General features: G+C 38.5%; 1 protein-coding gene across 1 annotated transcript in view; it reads left to right on the top strand.

The window, feature by feature from the left end:
* Positions 1 to 234: 234 nt before the first annotated feature.
* Positions 235 to 17,150, top strand: part of ASAP1 (ArfGAP with SH3 domain, ankyrin repeat and PH domain 1) — a 722,698-nt gene continuing 705,782 nt past the window's right edge. The window contains exon 1 of the mRNA XM_053715362.1: positions 235 to 449. The gene's annotated coding sequence lies outside the window, so the exon portion shown is untranslated. The remainder of the gene's footprint in view (positions 450 to 17,150) is intronic.

The following is a 17,150-nucleotide window of genomic DNA, read 5'->3' as shown; positions in this document are numbered from 1 at the left end:
CAGCAGGACATGTGTTTTTTGTAAAAGGAGATGCAGTGCGCTCAACTCTGTATCTCTCCAGATTGTGGAATGTGTGTGCAGCGTTCAGATTTCCTGTTGGAGTATTTGAATTTCCTGAAATCCCTGCATTCAACCCAAGGGCTTTCCAAAAAGCAGGATTTTTTTTTTTCTTACTCACATGGTAGATTTTCCTTCCTGCTCTCCAGTTTTAGCTGCCGGACAGGACATTCTATGGATACAATTCAAAGATATCAAACCTAAAAATTATCTGGATTTTCTGAAATTCTACAATAACTTTCTTGTTATTTTATTTTTTTGTTTCCAGACTAGCGTAACAGTTTTTTTTATCACTTTGCATGGAACTATATTTTTCATTTGAACATGGAATTATAATGGCAATATATCAAAGGTGCACAATCGGAATGGGATTTGGAGCTGTAAAAATCCTGGTAAGGTTTGGCAAGGCGTGGCTAAGATTTTTACTAAACTGTGAAAAAAAGATGTAGGGTAATTAAGAACAATACATTTTGGGCAAAATCAAAGCCATATTTATATTGAGTGCTAAATAAAATCTGTTATTTTCCTTTGTATAAATTCATTAATATTTTAAACTATTTAATACAGTTCTACAGCTTTTGGGTGGTGTCTTTTAACATCTGGAAGAAAATATTCCCATTTATTAAAAAGTTAGATACATAACTCAGATTTGGGGATGCAACTAATACATAAACATACCTTGCCTAACTCGTATTCTACGTGTATTTAAGGAAACGATTGAGAATAGATTTTTACTTTACTTAATAGAACACGTAGAATTTAATAAAAGACAGAAGTGATTTTATTTTTCTTTCTGTTTACTGTTTGATACTTAAATCCTCTAGAATAGAATGCAAGCTCTTTGGAACATTTGTGTTTTTCACCTAACAAGATTTTAATTTGCAATGTCTGTGTATTTTATTGCAATGACAATTTAAAATATTGGGAACTACAATTATTTACATATGTACATTATATTTTATTTTGTTTTTTAGATCATATAGCTACAGTTTTAGAACACTACTTGTTAAGTATAGGTTCATTTGTACTCAGGTTTTGGATGTCTAAGATTCTTAACTGCATTAAATGGTATCTACAGTGTGTTGATATATTAATCCTTATCAAAGAGTTGTACTGCTAAAGATATTTAATACATAAAATCCAATATGGAGTATTTTTTGTATTTATTTTTTAAACAAAACACATTAATGTACGTCTTCATCAATATAACCTTAATTGATAATATTTTGTTCTGCCAAGTTTTTTTAGACCTCAAAGTAAAAAAAGGGAATATCTATCTATCTATCTATCTATCTATCAATCTATCTACAGAAAACATATATTAACAGTCATTAATAGCTTAGCTAAGCTTCTTGAGTTCTTGTATCTATGAGATAAGGAACTGCACAGAGTATAATATGTAGGTTCAATAGCAGCCTACTCCAAATGACTCTGGAATATACCCTGAGAAAATAATTTCTTATTTGTTTGCTGTCATAGCAGTCATTTGTTTTTTCTCTTTAGACTCCTTCCTTAGGGTAAATGTTGTGTTACGTTGTTGGGAAATTCACTGAATCATCTTTACATTTACTACACAAACAATGTTTCTGTCCCCTTGAGATAAAATACACAGTATTCTATTTTAAGTGAAAGACTGTGGAAGGGAAGGAAATCCTTCTCAGCTAAGACAGGAGAGAAAGGAAAGTGGTTTTATGATCTTGTGTGTAACTCCTCCTCCTTTTCCTTACAGCATGTAACAATATCCTGTCTCCCGTTAATTAAGAAAGTATTTGAGACACAGGGGAGGCAGGACTCTGAGATTTGGAAGGCAGGGACCAGCATGAGATGGGGGCTGGATACAAGCAGATGTCAGCCAGCTGGAAAGTGTAGATCAATGTGTAGGATTTGGAACTGATGATTTCACAGTGTTGCTCTTTTCCAGAACACTTAAAACAATAAGGAGTTTGGTGGCTAAATCATGTACTAAAGTTCAACATTGTACAAAAAAAAGGAATAGATTAAAAACAGATTTGTGATTGTGTTCTTGGTGTACAGAGTGGGTCAGGTAAAATTCCTCTGTAGATTGCAAAATCAGTGTAAGGTCACAAGATTTGTTTTTGTTCTGTACTGTAAATGAATCAGATAAAATCTTCAATAATATAAATGTATGATTAAGCTTTAAAGGGACGGTACATTTTGAAAAGCAGAAGCCTCCCTTGATTTAAAGGGATATGAAACCCATTTTTTCTTTCTTTCATGATTCAGATAGAGCATGCAATTTTAAACAAATTTCTAATTCACTTCTATTATTCATTTTTCTATGTTCTTGTGGTATATTTTGTTGAAAAGCAGTGACGTATGCTTAGGAGCCGGCTTATTTCTGGTGCAATATATGGCAGCAGTTTTGCAAGAATGTTATCCGTTTGCAACAGCACTAGATGGAAGCACTATTTCCTGCCATTTAGTGTTCCAGATGCCTACCTAGGTATCTTCAACGCAGAATATTATGAGAACGAAACAAATTTGATAATAGAAGAGGAAACTTTTTTTTTTTAAATGGTATGCTCTGTCTAAATCGCAAATGTAACTTTTTGGGTTTGTTGGGAAATGACCATTTAGAACACAGAAAAAAAAGTTAGTAAATAGATGTCTTTTGAAATACTTTTATCACAAACCTCCCAAGATTTCTAGGAGGCTTTAAAGGATATGGGAAATTAAACAGCTTGTCGGCAATGGCTCACTTGAGGGCAGAGTTGTCCTGGGAGGGGTGGGCTCATGAACAGTGGGTGTGTCTGGGTTGAATGTGGGCTTCTCTGGGACACCAAGAGGCTGCAGGATGGAAGTGGATCAGACCTTCCGAACTGTGATAATTTCACAGGATGTTTGGGAGTTGTGTTATTGTGTACAAAAAAAAATCTGGTATATAATAAAATTATTATCGGGGGGCTAATGAAATGAAAGGGGTGTTCTTGTTTTCAATGTTTAAAGGGACAGTATACACTCATTTTCATATAACTGCATGTAATAGACACTACTACAAAGAATAAGATGCACAGATACTGATATAAAAATCCAGTATAAAACTGTTTAAAAACTTACTTAGAAGCTGTCAGTTTGGCTCTGTTGAAAAGGCTGCTGGAAAGCCCACTGCAAGTGGCAAATAAGACACTCCCCCCCTCCCCCTTCTTTTGCATATGAAAAGACCCTTTACACAAACAGGAGCAAGCTGGAGTAGGTAGCTGAGCGTATTTACATAAAACTTTGGGGCTTGGTTAGGAGTCTGAAAATCAGAGCAATGTTATTTAAAAATAAGCAAAACTATACATTAATTTAAAAAAAAAAACTTTATGGGCTATATAAATAGATCATCTACAAAACATTTATGCAAAGAAAAAATGAGTGTATAATGTCCCTTTAATGTCCCTTTAGAGTAACCTATCTCTAGAACTGAAATCCCAAAGGTGCTAAAGAGACAAGGAAGGAAAATTAAACTTTCTTGATTCAGACAGGACACATATTTTAAAAGCTCAACAATTTACTTCTAATACTTCTTGGTATCCTTTATTTAAACTGAGCTTCATTAAAGGGACAGTAAAGTAAAAAAAAAAAAAACTTTTTATTGATTTAAATAGGGCATGTAATTTTAAACAACTTTCCAATTTACTTTTATTACCAATTTTGCTTTGTTCTCTTGGTATTCTTAGTTGAAAGCTAAATCTAGGAGGTTCATGTGCTATTTTTTTAGACCTTGAAGACTGCCTCTAATCTGAAAGCATTTTTAAAGTTTTTCACCTCTAGAGGGTGTTAGTTCATGTGTTTCATATAGATAACATTGAGCTCAGGCACGATAAGCTCCTAGGAGTCAGCACTGATTGGCTAAAAATGCAAGTCTGTCAAAAGAACTCAAATAAGGGGGCAGTTTGCAGAGGCATAGATACAAAGTAATCACAGAGGTAAAAAGTATATTATTATAACTGTGTTGGTTATGCAAAATTGGGGAATGGGTAATAAAGGGATTATCTACCTTTTTAAAAAACTAAAATTCTGGTGTTTACTGTCCCTTTAAATGAAAGCATACTGAGGTAGGCTCAGAAGCATGCACATGCCTTGTGGGTGCACATCTTTTGTAACTTTATTACAAACACTGCTGCAATATAATGCTTAATTCAAGGGCATGCACCTGAGCCTACCTCAGTATACTCTCATTAAAAGGAGCTACATACCAAGAGAAAGCGTACTTTGGTAATATAAGTAAACTGGAAAGCTTTTCAGGTTTTTTAATTGCTTGTTCTAACTTAAAGGGAAAGTTCACCCCAAATTTTTCTCCCATTTAAATTTTTCCCAATGATCCATTTTACTTGCTAGTGTGTATTAAATTGTTTACAATTCACTCCTTTACCCCTATTTTGGCCTTTGAAATAGCTGAGTTAGCCTGTGGTATAGCCAACTATACTAAAAGTTTTGATACTGGAGTCTTAGCTATTGAATAGCCAAAGTAAACGAAGCCAGGAGAAGAGATTACACTCTCAGTGGGGTGCAGGATAGTTAAGTAATAAAATGATAATTTTCCACTGTTCTCTCTGTATTGAGCTTTAGTTTTCCAGACAAATATAAGATAAAGAAGCAATTGTGTGTACACAAAGTGATAACATAATGAGATATGATATTACCTGAAGCTCAACCCATTGTAATAGGCTGTGGTATAAAAGCACAAAACCAGCTACTTCATATACACAAATAAACCTGAAAATACAATTTCTATACATTTTATACTCTGCAGCTGGTATAAAAAGTCATTGAAAATACATTAATATAAAAACAATTTTACAGTGTACTGTCCCTTTAATCTTTACCCCTTGCCATTCATCTTATTTTTTTTCATTCCTTTGCTTTGTTACTGGTTGTGCTCTACTGTAAACAAATTATTAATTAGAGGTCAGATAGATTAGAAAATACTCATTCTGAAAATTAAGGTATACGTTTCAATCTTTTTGCTAATCTCATCTGGAAACTAATTTTAATTCTTGGCTAAAGTTGTCTTCTACAAAAAGGTAGAATAATCTATGTAAAATGATTGTTCTGTATTTATTTTGCCTGGTATATTTTAGTATATTTGGCAATATTTTTAAGGTGCTTTTGTGATGTTGTATCCTTCATAGTAGAGCTTGTTCTATGCACAAAGAAATAATGGTTACCAGATAGATGAGTCTCCATTGATTATAAAAGAGTTTAAAGGGACATTTAACAGTGCACCTTTAGTAAAAACAAACATGTTAAATCAAAGTAAACATAAAAAGAAAGAGATTGGCCTCTAGTTATGAAGCCATCTACTAACCTGCATTCGCCGGCCCAATACGCTCGCCTAATCTCGCCGCCGCGGACCTGAATACGTTCGCCAAAGTTATCAAAAAATCTGTCAAGAAGCCGCGCACCAAGTATGGAGCGGACTGTTGTTAACTGACAGTCATCGATCTCGCTGCTCATTGGCTTCTTCGCAGCTTTTTTGATTGCCTGTCACTAAGCACCCACACTAACTATAAGGTTTTACCCCCTAAACCGCCGCTCCCGGAGCCCCCCACAACTAAATAAAGTTATTACCCCCTAAACCGCCGCTCCTGGACCCCGCCGCAACTATAATAAATGTATTAACACCCAAACCGCCGCTCCCGGACCCCGCCGCCGCCTACATTATACCTATTAACCCCTATCCTGCCCCCCACTACACCGTCGCCACCTATATTCAAGTTATTAACCCCTATCCTGTGGATCCCGGACCCCGTCGCAACTAAATAAATTGTTTAACCCCTAAACCGCCGCACCCTGAGCTCACCACCACCTATATTAAAGTTATTAACCCCTATCCTGCCCCCCACTACACCACCGCAACCTACATTAAACTCATTAACCCCTAAACCGCTGCTCCCGGACCCCGCCGCCACCTTTTCAAAACCTATTAACCCCTAAACCTAAGTCTAACACTAACACTAACAACCCCCTAACTTTAATATTATTTTAATAAATCTAAAAAACACTTACTATTATTAACTAAATTATTCATATTTAAAACTAAATACTTACCTGTAAAATAAACCCTAAGATAGCTACAATATAACTAATAATTATATTGAAGCTATTTTAGGATTTATTTTATTTTACAGGTAACTTTGTATTTATTTTAACTAGGTACAATAGCTGTTAAATAGTTATTAACTATTTAATAGCTACCTAGCTAAAATACTTACAAAATTACCTGTAAAATAAATCCTAACCTAAGTTACAATTAAACCTAACACTACACTATCATTAAATAAATTAAATAAATTACCTACAATTACCTAAAATTAAATTAAATAAACTAAACTATAGTACAAAAAACAAACACTAAATTACAGAAAATAAAAAAGAATTACAAGAAGTTTAAACTAATTACACCTAATCTAAGCCCCATAATAAAATAATAAAGCCCCCCAAAATAAAAAAAAAATGCCCTACCCTAGTCTAAATTACAAAGTAATCAGCTATTTTACTAGCCCTTAAAAGGGCTTTTTGCGGGGCATTGCCCCAACGTAATCAGCTCTTTTACCTGTAAATAAAAATACAACCCCCCAACATTAAAACCCACCACCCACATACCCCTACTCTAACCCACCCAAACACCCCTTAAAAAAACCTAACACTAACCCCCTGAAGATCTCCCTACCTGGAGCCGTCTTCACCCAACCGGGCCGAAATCTTCCTCCAAGGTGCGCAGAGGAGGTCCTTCATCCGGTAGAAGTCTTCATCCAGGCTTCATCCAGGATTCTATCAGCCAATCGGAATTAAGGTAGGAAAAATCCGATTGGCTCATTGGATCAGCCAATAGAATGCAAGGTCCATTCTATTGGCTGATCCAATGAGCCAATCGGATTTAACTTCAATCCGATTGGCTGAAGTATTATAACTTTAATATAGGTGGCGGCGGGGTCCGGGAGTGGCGGTTTAGAGGTTAATCAATTTATTTAGTTGCGGCGGTGTAGGGGAGGGGCAGATTAGGGGTGTTTAGACTCGGGGTACATGTTAGGATGTTAGGTGCAGACACTTCCCATAGGAATCAATGGGATATTGGGCAGCAGCGAACATAAGCTTTCGCTATGGTCAGACTCCCATTGATTCCTATGGGATCCGCCGCCTCCAGGGCGGCGGATTGAAATCCAGGTACGCTGGGCCGGAATAGTAGCGAGCGTACCTGGTTGTAGTTTGATAACTACCAAAAGTAGTCAGATTGTTCCGAACTTGCGTTCGGAACATCTGTAGTGACGTAACCATTGATCTGTGTCGGACTGAGTCCGGCGGATCGTAGGTTACGTCACTATATTCTACTTTTGCCGGGCAGTAGGGCTTGATAACTATGGCGAATCAGCCTCGCCACAAATACGCTGCGGAATTCCAGCGTATTTGCGGTTGACGGCTTGATAACTAGAGGCCATTGTATATAAAACAGAAAATACCTTACTTGTTTTCTTGCAAAATTAGCACTTGGAATTTCTCAATGTAACTCCTGCCCCCAGAGTAATAAGAGTGTAACATTTTTGAAACTTAAGTTTCATTCTGGCAGTTCTGAACATGAGCAAATCTGACTCCTTGTTTACCTAGGCCTAGATTTAGAATTGGGCGGTAGCCGTCACAACCAGCGTTAGAGGCTCCTAACGCTGGTTTTTACCGCCCTCTGGTATTTGGAGCCAGTCATTAAAGGGTCTAACGCTCACTTGTTTCCAGCCGCGACTTTTCCATACCGCAGATCCCCTTACGTCAATTGCGTATCCTATCTTTTCAATGGGATCTTTCTAACGCCGGTATTTAGAGTCGTGTCTGAAGTGAGCGTTAGAAATCTAACGACAAAACTCCAGCCGCAGAAAAAAGTCAGTAGTTAAGAGCTTTCTGGGCTAACGCCGGTTTATAAAGCTCTTAACTACTGTGCTCTAAAGTACACTAACACCCATAAACTACCTATGTACCCCTAAACCGAGGTCCCCCCACATCGCCGCCACTTCGATTAAATTTTTTTAACCCCTAATCTGCCGACCGCCACCTACGTTATCCTTATGTACCCCTAATCTGCTGCCCCTAACACCGCCGACCCATATATTATATTTATTAACCCCTAATCTGCCCCCTCAACGTCGCCTCCACCTTATTAACCCCTAATCTGCCGAGCGGCCCGCACCGCTACTATAATAAAGTTATTAACCCCTAATCCGCCTCATCGGAACAGCCAATAGAATGCGAGCTCAATCTGATTGGCTGATTGGATCAGCCAATCGGATTGAACTTGAATCTGATTGGCTGATTCCATCAGCCAATCAGAATTTTCCTACCTTAATTCCGATTGGCTGATAGAATCCTATCAGCCAATCTGAATTCGAGGGACGCCATCTTGGATGACGTCCCTTAAAGGAACCTTCATTCTTCAGTTGGACGTCGAACGAAGAGGATGGATCTGCACCGGAGGTCTTCAAGATCAGCCGCTCGTCATCCGATGGAACAACATAGAAGATGCGGCTTGGATGAAGATGTTTGCCGGTACGGATGTCCTCTTCTGCCCGAATAGGATGAAGATTTCTTCCCGAAGATGGACTTCTTCATTTGCCGCTTGGATCCAGACTTGAGCCCGAGGATGGACGTCACTCTTCAGCCCCCCGCTTGGGCTTGGATCAAGACTTCGGACCCTCTTCTGGACCGATCGGTGAACCCGGTGAGGTGAAGACAAGGTAGGAAGATCTTCAGGGGCTTAGTGTTAGGTTTATTTAAGGGGGGTTTGGGTTAGATTAGGGGTATGTGGGTGGTGGGTTGTAATGTTGGGGGGGTATTGTATGGTTTTTTTTTTACAGGCAAAAGAGCTGAATTATTTGGGGCATGCCCCGCAAAGGGCCCTTTTAAGGGCTGGTAAGGTAAAAGAGCTTTGAACTTTTGTAATTTAGAATAGGGTAGGGCATTTTTTTATTTTGGGGGTCTTTGTTATTTTATTAGGGGGCTTAGAGTAGGTGTAATTAGTTTAAAATTGTTGTAATATTTTTCTAATGTTTGTAAATATTTTTTTATTTTTTGTAACTTAGTTCTTTTTTATTTTTTGTACTTTAGTTAGTTTATTTAATTGTATTTATTTGTAGGAATTGTATTTAATTTGTTTATTGATAGTGTAGTGTTAGGTTTAATTGTAGATAATTGTAGGTATTGTATTTAATTAATTTATTGATAGTGTAGTGTTAGGTTTAATTGTAACTTAGGTTAGGATTTATTTTACAGGTAATTTTGTAATTATTTTAACTAGGTAACTATTAAATAGTTCTTAACTATTTAATAGCTTTTGTACCTGGTTAAAATAAATACAAAGTTGCCTGTAAAATAAATATAAATCCTAAAATAGCTACAATATAATTATAATTTATATTGTAGCTATATTAGGGTTTATTTTACAGGTAAGTATTTAGCTTTAAATAGGAATAATTTATTTAATAAGAGTTAATTTATTTCGTTAGATTTAAATTATATTTAATTTAGGGGGGTGTTAGGGTTAAAGTTAGACTTAGCTTTAGGGGTTAATAAATTTATTAGAGTAGCGGTGAGCTCCTGTCGGCAGATTAGGGGTTAATACTTGAAGTTAGGTGTTGGCAATGTTAGGGAGGGCAGATTAGGGGTTAATACTATTTATTATAGGGTTATTGAGGCGGGAGTGAGGCGGATTAGGGGTTAATACATTTATTATAGTAGCGCTCAGGTCCGGTCGGCAGATTAGGGGTTAATAAATGTAGTTAGGTGGAGGCGACGTTGGGGGCAGCAGATTAGGGGTTAATAAATATAATATAGGGGTCGGCGATGTTAGGGCAGCAGATTAGGGGTATATAGGGATAATGTAGGTGGCGGGGGTGTACGGAGCGGCAGATTAGGGGTTAAAAATAATAGAAATTAGTCCATGTGAAGGGGTTTGGAAATGAATTGCAGGCTGTACCAATATTAGTTGTAGATAAAATTAAATATTTATTGAAAACTTGGTTAAAATTCCATAGTTGGAAGGCACACTATTTTGTTATACATACAACCTCAGCACACAGGTGCTGCATCCAACGCGTTTCCTGCTTTACAACAAGCACTTCATCAGTGAAATAATATGCAGGGGTCAGCGATAGCGGGGGCAGCAGATTAGGGGTTAATAAGTGTAAGGTTAGGGGTGTTTAGACTCTGGGTACATGTTAGAGTGTTAGGTGCAGACGTAGGAAGCGTTTCCCCATAGGAAACAATGGGGCTGCGTTAGGAGCTGAACGCGGCTTTTTTGCAGGTGTTAGTTTTTTTTTCAGCTCAAACAGCCCCATTGTTTCCTATGGGGATATCGTGCACAAGCACGTTTTTGAAGCACCGCTGGTATCGAGAGTTGAAGTTGCGGTAAATATGCTATACGCTCCTTTTTTGGAGCCTAACGCAGCCATTCTGTGAACTCTAAATACCAGCGGTATTTAAAAGGTGCGGCCAGAAAAAAGCACGCGTAGCTAACGCACCCCTTTGGCCGCAGAACTCTAAATCTAGGCGCTAGTGTTTTCACCTAATAGTAAACCAATTAAAGTTCTTAAGCTTAAACAATAAATATAAGGGAAAATCCATTTAAATAGATTAATAATACTTATTGCAATGATTTATATTAAAGGGACACTGAACCCAAATTTTTTTATTTTGTGATTCAGATAGAGCATGAAATTTTAAGCAACTTTCTATTTTACTCCTATTATCAAATTTTCTTTATTCTCTTGGTATCTTTATTTGAAATGCAAGAATGTAAGTTTAGATGCCCATTTTTGGTGAACAACCTAGGTTGTCCATGCTTATTGGTGGATAAATTCATTCACCAATCAAAAACTGCTCTCCAGAGTCCTGAACCAAGAAAAAAGCTTAGAGGCCTTCTTTTTCAAATAAAGATAGCAAGAGAACGAAATTAGAAAGTTGCTTAAAATTGGCTCTATCTGAATCACGAAAAAGAAAAAATGTGAGTTTAGTGCCCTTTAAGTATACCACTGCTTAGTGCTTTTTTTATTACAACAATGAAACAGACTATTAAATATCCCTTTAATTTTAATTTTACAAGGGACAGTCTAGACCCAATACTTATTCTTTATTACTTATTGTTACATACCAGAGAAGCATCTTGCAACGGGTTCCACATCTATAAGCTTGTAGGAAGTACACAAAACATTTAAATAATCATCGTTTGTAAGCTACTGAAAATAGCCGCCAAGCTCCGCCCACAGCTTTCTTCTTGTCCAGTTAGCTGTTTTCTTGAATGACAGTTTAGCAGTACACATTTAGGGCTAGATTACAAGTAGAGTGCTAAAATATTGCACGCTCACAAACGGGCACATTTGCCCGTTTGCAGGTGAACGATAATTAACTGGCCATTACAAGTGACTGTTTATTGCTACCGCAAGCTCGCAGTAGCAATTAGCGCTCAGAAGATTTACCAGAGATCCGATCTCTGGTTAATTTTCTAAAAGTGCCCCAAAAGCCCCCAAAATAGAGGGTATTATAGTTTTAATTTAAAAAAAACAACTGCACTAAGCATTTTTTGGGATCTAAAGTTAGTGGGAGTGGGGTGTTCTAAAACAACGTGCCTTTACATTGCAGTTTACATGTATAATTATGTGTTAATATGTGTATATACACATATTAACACATAAATATATATGTATACATTTATATACATATATATTTTAAAATGTTGCCCATTGCTGCGCTACTTACCTACTTTGTTGCGCGAAGTTCTGATGCCGTCTGTGACATCATCAGAACGAGGTTCCTATTAGAGAGTATGGAAGCGCGCTATTGTGAGCGCAATGCTTCCCAGCAATGCGAACGCAAGCTCGCGTTCGCATTGCTGTGAACTTATAATACCAGCGCACATTAGCGTGTGCTGGGATTACACAGTGGAGCGCAAATATTGATTTCATGAAAGTGATATTTAGCGCTCCACTTGTAATCTGGCCCTAACAGCTATTTCAAATTGCACATGTGCAAATCAGCATTTGTGAGTAGGAAAACTTATTTAAGAGTTGATCGTGATTGGAGAAACTTAACATACCAAAATATTCATGCAATAGGTGGGCGGAGCTTGGCAGCCATTTTCAGCGTACAATTAATATTTTAAATTTTCAAGTACTTCTTACAAGCTTATAGATGTGGGACCAGGTGCAAGATACTTCTCTGGTATATAACAATAAGTAAAAAAAAAAGTATGTATTGGGTCTAGACTGTTCCTTTTAATGAATTTTGCAATGTCCTATTTTCAATGTTGAGGCGAGTTTCTTCTGCAAGATACTAGTAACACAAACTGTCATTGATTCATGTGCTGTTCAAAAGAAATTGTTCAAAACATAAATAAAGTTAATTGTTGCAAATTAAAGTAAATACACAACATGATAAGGCATGTGGTATAAACTAAATGCAAAAAAAGAGCCAAATAATCTTTATTAATTACCGTAATTAAAAATATATATTTTGCTGATTTGCACATCTGCACAGATCAAAATAAAAATTATTACATTTGCAGTTTGGCTTGCCGAATATGAAAATAAATACGTATTCAAAACCTAATATAACCTCAAACACAAACCACATGATATCCACACAAATATGAAACACATTGTGCAAGAAAAGTAGTTGCAGATTTAAGATATTTTCCGAAAAAAAATAAAAGGTGCCATAAGGGAAACGTGAATAAGTGCTCAAGAATGAAATGTTTTTATAAGGAATTGTGCATTATCACTATAAATTATATGAGCAAATATTTCCGCAAAGACTAAACTAATATGAGTAAAAGGTTAGGTTTGCAACAAGACTGTGCATATGATGTTCATTTTAGTGGAGGTTAATAGGAATGGTTTTGAAAAGGACATCGTAGTCAGAAAATTAAATTGATTTGAAAAAAAGTACCTGCAATATTACTGAATGTGGCTGATGCCATTACCATGTGACTGTAATGCTAAATGTGGCATGATCAGCAATAATATTAAAGGGACAGTCTATATCAGAATTTGTATTGTTTAAAAAGATAGATAATCCCTTTATTACCTGTGACGGACCCCGGCTACCCCAAATGGGTAGCTTTGCCAAAAGGGTTCTGCTTCCTCCCTGGAGACTGCAGCTGTGTAGCTGCAAAGTGATTATAGCCAGTAGCTCACCCAAATACCAGACAGAACCAGTATTCAGGAACCCACCCAAATAACTAGACATACTTGTATTCAGGTGAAACAAGAATTGATTTTATTGTGAATCAAACACTGCTTATATACACATTCAGAGCCTTATCTGATCCCAAGATCTCCCGCCATTCCCACCCCTCCAGACAGTCCAGCACCTCCATAGGAGCCACAAACCCATAGAGTCCCCACAGTACTTTGGTTGTGGTTTCGGGGTGATCCCAGGAGAGCGGCAGGACTTAATTGGAAAGCCCTTTGTCCCCAGATGCCACAGTCCAAAAAGCAGCAGGATCCACTACTGGGGACCGGAGTTACAGCCTGGCAGCCTGGTAAAGATATGGAGGTGGAGTGTGTCCAAAAACCCCATTTCCCAAGGGAGCTCCCTTCCGGTAATCACCCCACCTCTCGTCCTCCCTATGGGCTACCAATCCCCAAAAGAGTGGAACTCTGAGGCAAAGGGCTGCTGGAGGGACCTGGTGTAAAAGTAGTGGGTGTCCAAGGTGATGCAGCCCATTGGCAGTTCCAGGAGCTGGCCAGCCGAGAAGGGTTTTCCTGGTCAGAGTTCAGCTCTGTACACATAGCAAAACAACAGATAGCAAGAGTATGGGAGATCCCGTAAGCCATGAAAGAGCCAAATCCGAAGTAAAATCAAAATGTATGCTTACTTTACGGATATGGTGAGTCCATGGCATCATCTTAAATGACTGTTGGGAATATCACTCCTGGCCAGCAGGAGGAGGCAAAGAGCACCACAGTTAAACTGTAAAGTATCACTCCCTTACCCACAACCCCCAGTAATTCGACCATAGGGAAAGGAAGAAAAGGAGCAACACAAAGTGTAGAGGTGTCTGAGGGTTAGTAAAAAATAACTGTCTTATAAAAAAGGGCGGGGCCGTGAACTCACCATATCCGGAAAGAAAGAATTTTTTTAGGTAAGCATACATTTTGTTTTCTTTCCTAAGATATAGTGAGTCCACAGCATTATCTTCATTTACTGTTGGGAATCAATACCCAAGCTAAAGGACACAAATGATTAGGGAAGGGCAAGATAGGGAACCTAAACAGAAGGCACCACGTTTGAAGTACCTTTCTCCCAAAAACAGCCCCAGCCAAGGCAAACGTATCAAATTTGGAAAATTTGGAAAGAGTATGCAGAGAAGACCAAGTTGCTACCTTGCAAATCTGTTCCACAGAAGCTTCATTTTTGAAAGCCCAGGAAGAGGAAACAGCCCTTGTGGAACGAGCTGTAATCTTCTCAGGAGGCTGCTGTCCAGCAGTCTCGTAAGCCAAACAAATTATACTTCTCAACCAGAGAGAAAGAGAAGTAGCTGTAGCTTTCTGACCTTTACGTTTCCCAGAGAAACAAACAAACAAGGCAGAAGACAGGCGAAAATCTTTAGTCATCTGTAAGTAGAATTTCAGAGCATGCACAACATCTAAGTTGTGCAACAAACGTTCCTTATACAAAGAAGGATTAGGAAATAGAGAAGGAACAACAATTTCCTGATTAATATTCCTATCCGAAACAACTTTAGGAAGGAAACCCAACTTAGTACGAAGGACCACCTTATTAGCATGAAAAATAAGATATGGAGAATTATACTGCAAAGCTGAAAGTTTCAAGATTCTCCGAGCCGAAGAGATAGCAACAAGAAATAAAACCTTCCAAGATAACAACTTAATATCTATGGAATGCATAGGCTCCAAGGAGGAGAAACTGACTTAAACTAAGGCCTGATTCTAATCAGGGCCTGACAAAAAGATTGCACATTTGGCACATCCGCCAGAAGCTTATGTAGCAAAATGGACAGAGCAGAAATCTGACCCTTCAGAGTACTTGCTGACAAACCTTTCTCCAGACCTTCCTGGAGAAAAGACAAAATCCTAGGAATCCTAACCCTACTCCAAGAGTAGCCTTTGGATTCACACCAATAATGGTATTTATGCCATATTTTATGGTAAATCTTCCTAGTAACAGCCTGAATCATGGTCTCAATGACCGAATGACCAGAAAACCCCAGCTTAAACAGAACTAAGTGTTCAATCTCCAACCAATCAGATTCAGAGAAACAAGATTTGGATGAAGTAAGGGACCCTGAAGTAGAAGGTCCTTCCTCAGAGACAGTCTCCAAGGTGGAAGAGATGACATTTCCACTAGATCTGCATACCAAATCCTGCGTGGCCACGCAGGAGCTACGAGAATCACTGATGCCAAACTGAAGTTCCAAGGGACCGCCAGACCATCTATCAGAGCTGCGTGTGGATCCCTCGACCCATACCTTGGGAGTTTGGCATTCTGCAGAGACGCCATCAGATCCAGCTCTGGTAACCCCCATTTTAAGATCAGGCTGGATAAAACCTCCGGATGGAGTTCCCACTCCCTGGGATGAAAAGTCTGTCTGCTCAGAAAATCCGCTTCCCAGTTGTCCACTCCTGGAATGTGAATCGCAGATAGATAGCAGTTGTGAGCTTCCATCCACAAGATAATTCGGGACACCTCCTTCATGGCAAAGGAACTCCAAATTCCTCCATGATGGTTGATGTAAGCCACTGAAGTTATGTTGTCTGACTGGAATCTGATAAACTGGACTGAAGACAACTGAGGCCAAGCCATCAGAGCATTGAAAATTGCTCTCAACTCCAAGATGTTTATGGGGAGAGTAGACTCATCCTGAGTCCACAGTCCCTGAGCCTTTAGTTTCCCAGACTGCAACCTGGCGTCCATGGTGAAAATCACGAGGTCTCCGAAAGTATGTACCCCGGTACAGATTTTCCTGAGAAAGCCACCAAGGGAGGGAGTCTCTTGTCAACTGATCCAGATCTATCCTCTGAGATAGATCTGCATGATCCCCGTTCCATTGTCTGAGCATGCAAAGTTGTAGAGCTCTTAAATGAAACTGAGCAAAGGGAACGATATCCATGCAAGCAACCATTAGTCCAATTACTTCCATTAAGGCAACTGATGTTCGAACAGAAGACTGCAGGGAGAGGCAAGAAGAGAGGATCTTGGATTTTCTGACCTCTGTCAGAAATACTTTCATTAGTATGAAGTCTATTATAGTCCCTAAAAACACTACCCTTGTGGCTTTAACGAAGGAACTATTTTCCAAATTTACTTTCCAAACATGGGAGTGAAGAGAAGACAACAAGATCTCCATGTGATATTTTGCTCATTGAAAAGATGGTGCCTGGATCAGTATGTCGTCGAGATAGGGAGACATAGCAATACCTTGAGACCTGACCACTGCTTAGAGAGCTCCCAGAACCTTTAAACAAATTCTGGGAGCTGTAGCAAGGCCAAACAGAAGTGCCACAAAATGAAAGAGCTTTTCCAGAAAGGCAAACCTCAGAAATTTGTGATGATCCCTGTGAATGGGAATATGAAGGTAAGCATCCTTTAGATCTATGGTCATCATGAACTGACCCTCTTGTACTAAAGGAAGAACTAAACGTATCCTCTCCATCTTGAAAGACGGTACTCTTAGAAATTTGCTTAAACACTTCAGGTCTAGAATTGGTCTGAAAGTTCCCTACTTTTTGGAAACAACAAACAGATTGGAATAAAACCCCAGACCCTGTTCCTGTATTGGAACCAGTACAATTACTCCCAGGAAAGCTGCCCCTGGGAGGAAAGTTTTTTTAATTCCAATTTATAACCTTGTGAAACTATGTCCACAACCCAAAGGTCTGGGACATCTCGTATCCAAGCTTGAGAGAATTGAGAAAGTCTGCCCCCCACTAGATCCGGTCCTGGATCAGGGGCAAACCCTTCATGCTAATTTAGAGTCAGCTGCAGACTTCTTCGATTGCTTCCCCTTATGCCAAGACTAATTGTGCTTCCAAGAGGGCTTAAATTGATCCTGCTTGGTAGACGAAGGGGAAGACTTTCCTCTGAAG

Source organism: Bombina bombina, chromosome 5, assembly GCF_027579735.1.
Source record: "Bombina bombina isolate aBomBom1 chromosome 5, aBomBom1.pri, whole genome shotgun sequence".
In the NCBI taxonomy this organism is placed as follows: domain Eukaryota; kingdom Metazoa; phylum Chordata; class Amphibia; order Anura; family Bombinatoridae; genus Bombina; species Bombina bombina.
The sequence above is the reverse complement of the archived record's forward strand: the minus strand, read 5'-3'. Positions and strand labels throughout refer to the sequence as shown.